Source organism: Tenrec ecaudatus, chromosome 4 (assembly GCF_050624435.1).
Source record: "Tenrec ecaudatus isolate mTenEca1 chromosome 4, mTenEca1.hap1, whole genome shotgun sequence".
Classification (NCBI taxonomy): domain Eukaryota; kingdom Metazoa; phylum Chordata; class Mammalia; order Afrosoricida; family Tenrecidae; genus Tenrec; species Tenrec ecaudatus.
Window position 1 is genome coordinate 22,038,323 of NC_134533.1, and position 4,025 is coordinate 22,042,347.

General features: G+C 39.5%; 1 pseudogene; it reads left to right on the plus strand.

Moving 5' to 3' along the window:
* The first annotated feature begins 2,300 nt into the window (after nt 1–2,300).
* Nucleotides 2,301–3,236, plus strand: LOC142446559 (olfactory receptor 4C46-like; annotated as a pseudogene).
* The last annotated feature ends 789 nt before the right edge of the window (nt 3,237–4,025 follow it).

The window sequence follows — 4,025 nt, forward strand, 5'->3', positions numbered from 1 at the left end:
GGATACAATGCTGCATGTCACTAGCACTGGGCTGATTGCCTTCAAGTGTGCTCTCTCAGTCAATTCCAATGACCACTCCCACCCACCCACTGTCATTCAACGCATTGCTGGAGACTCGATAGGACAGAGGAGGACTATGCCCTAGGATTTCGAAGCTGCACATATTAGTGAGAGAAGATAGTTTCACCTTTCTCACACTGAATCCCTCATGTTGCAGGGAGCAGTCCATTGTTGAGTGCACTGCACAACCAGGGTCCCTTAAGAGCCGGTCCGGTGGACATTAGTGTTTTCTTTGCAGAGGAGAGAATGAGGCACTAAGGTGACAAGCGGTATGTTCCAGGTACACGTAGCCACTGTGACAATCACTTTCAGCAGTTTTTCAGAATGATTGAGGACCGTGTTCTGCAGGGGATTGTAGAGTGATTTCAGGGGCTGAAAGACCATAGGTAAGTTCTCAACTACAAGCCAAAGAGTCAGGGCTTCAAACCCACAAGCCACTGTTTGGGGAAACAGACTACGGTGACTGCTGTGGGAAAGATTACAACCGCGAAAAACCAATGTAACTGTTGGACTCCTCACACAGGGTCATTATGCATCAGAATTGATTTGATGACATCCAATGAAAGCAAAAACACAAACCCGCAGGAACTGAGGGAAAGGTCAAGGGTAAGGTGCTCTCTGATCATAAGAAAATTTATCCCCTTTCCTTAATGAGGGAATTCCAAGGTGCTGTCTATATATCCGTTTCTAAATATTCTGCTGATGAAATTTCGGTGGATAAACTTCCCTCTCCCTCTGGATTTGGCCAGGAAAGTTCAATTCTTCTCCTGTTGTATTTCCCATCGTGTAAAATAAATCACCTAGGTGTGTCTGCAAACCATTTAGAACACACCAAGTGTTGAGAAACTTATAGTTACCATTATTATTACACCTATATCTATAAACATTCATCTTTGTAATTGTGTCCTCATCTGCAAAGTCATTGAAATAATGCCAAGCACACAGGTTCCTATAAGAATTAAATAGAAATAGAAGTGCAAAGCGTTTATTATACTGGGCAAAATGTCATTGAGATGTGTATAGTATTAAATATTATAAATTGGATATACCTTATGAGATCTGTTACAGTGGCTCTTATATCGTTTACTTATATTTCTATTACCAATGTTCTATAATCCTTCTGTCAGCTTCTAGAAATACCTATTAACCAGTGTTCTTTCCTCTGGCTTACATTATCTTAGAATCATCTTTATTTCTAGTATCTTCCATTAACGAATTCAAAAGAAAACTTTAGCTAGAATACTATCTAAAGATCCAGCCCTCCTCAAAGTACTCTCCTGCCTTCTGATCCTCTTCTTACAGGTTTGACACCATTCTCTGTTTCCTGAAATTTCTTCATTTTATGTCCATCATTTTTCTGCCACTATGTATATTTCGAAGTCTACACAGGTGATCTCCTTTCTCATATGTCCGCAGAAGCCCCTCACACTTCTATTCTTTACAGAAATAATATTGGAAGCAGTTTGAGAACACCCTAAGAACTTGTGACTCCTGAGTACCTTTATTAGCTGCCATCAAGTCAGCTCCTTCCCATAGCAGCCACACACTGCCTGGTCCTCTGCCATCCTCACAATTGTTCCTGTGCTTGAGCCCATTGTTGCAGCCAATATATTCTTAGTTATATACCCCAAAAGATACATGTGCACCCAAGTTCATTGTACCACTTTTCCCAATAGGCACAAGGTGGAAGAAACAGCCTAAATGTCCATCAGTAGATGAATACACAAATAAAATGTGGTACATATATACAATGGGATATTATTTAGCCATCAAGAGACTCTAAGTCCTACGATATACTGTAACCAGCATAAATCTTGGAAATATTATGCTGTGTAAATAAACCAATTGAAAGAAGTAAATATTAATGACACTTCTATGAAACGTCTAGAATAGGTAAGTGTACAGAGATCAGAGTTTATAAGTAGCTAGCAGGAGCTGGCAGGGGAAAGAAGGAAAGAAAACTCGGTGCTAGGGAGCACTGAGGTTCTGTTAAGGTAGAGTGGAAATTCAGACACAGATCATGGAAATGGTCAATGAATATTGTTGAAAGAATAAATATTTCTACATACATACCTGTCACAATAAAGAAAGCAGCCAGAGTATTTGTTTACCTCTCAAAAACAAAAGCTCAAAATTTGGGAATAGGATCAATATATGTATTAGAAATCAAAAGCTTAGTAAATTCAAGGTTATATTTAAAATTGTTTTCTTTGCAGGCAATGCACTTAAGGGTCACATAAATGGAATAAATGGAGAATAGGAACAACGTGACAGAGTTTGTCCTACTGGGGCTCACGGAGAATCCAAAGATGCAGAAAATTATCTTTGCTGTGTTTTTTGTCGTCTACATCATCACAGTGGTAGGAAATGTGTTCATTGTGGTCACCATCACGGCCAGTCCATTGTTGGAGTCCCCCATGTACTTTTTCCTGGCTTACCTCTCTTTTATTGATGCTTGCTATTCCTCTGTCAATACCCCTAAACTGATTGTAGATTCAGTCCGTGTAAGGAAGACCAGCACATTCAACGGATGTATGACACAAATATTCGGAGAACATTTCTTTGGAGGCACGGAGGTCATCCTTCTGACTGTGATGGCTTATGACCGCTATGTGGCCATCTGCAAGCCCTTGCACTATACAACCATCATGAACCGGAGAGTGTGCAACCTCCTGATTGGAGTCTCCTGGGTGGGAGGCTTCCTTCATGGAATTATACAGATCTTCTTCATATTCCGATTACCTTTCTGTGGTCCTAATGTCATCGATCACTTTATGTGTGATCTGAACCCTTTGCTCAAGCTGGCATGCATGGACACCCACACTCTAGGGCTCTTTGTGGCCGCCAACAGTGGATTCCTCTGCATGTTGAACTTTCTCCTCTTGCTAGTCTCCTATGTGGTCATCCTGCGCTCCCTAAGGAACCATAGCCAGGAGGGGAGGCGCAAAGCCCTCTCAACGTGTGTTTCCCACATCACAGTGGTCGTCTTATTCTTTGTGCCCTGCATATTTGTGTACATGAGGCCTGCAACCACTTTACCCATTGACAAGGCAGTTGCCGTATTCTACACCATCATAACTCCTATGCTAAACCCCTTAATCTATACCTTCAGAAATGCCCAGATGAAGGATGCCATTATGCTGTGCAGTAAGAAAATTATTACAGGTAGTAAATAAATATGACTGTCAAATGAATGCCTGCAATGATTTCAAAAAGAATACTGAAGGGAAAAGGAAAATTCTATTCAATATTATCCATAGATTGTATACTTAATAAATCAGAGAAAGGTGCAAGAAAAGGAGGAACAACCTAACCCATCAGCAATTTTAGCATATGTGAAAGTTCTCCCAATTTCAGACTTAGTTTACCAGCACTGCAATGTATATGGGTACATAACCCTTACTTTTAATAAAAATATTGACAAACTGCATTGCCATTGAGGAATAATCTCTATCATAATTGCCAAGAGGTCAGCACTTCTATTGGCCCATTTTATTGTAAGGAACTGAGAGTATAATAGGAAAGGATGAGAGCAAATATATTGAGAGCCAAGAATCAGAAACTGATTGAGTTCACGTATTATACTCATAATTGTTATGATACTTTGCAAATCAATGGTTATAGAAAAATCTGATAATTATGATAGCTACCATTTATGGAGCCAGACATACCAGGGACATTGTAAATATTAACTCATTATCTATAACTAAATATCCAATAACTTTTGCTAATATATTTGCCAATTTTCATGTGCCACATGTCATGTTCACAATTTGTTTCCAGCTATGTTATGATCTTTAGCTACTTTAGGGCTATGAAAATAATGGACTCTTTAATCTTTGAGTTATATACAATGCAGATTAGGCCGTGTCCAGGTTTTTTTGTGGGTTTAGGAACCATTTATATTGCTCATGTCACTCATGTCTATCAGCTGCCTTAATACTTAACCTATATGTAGTATATAA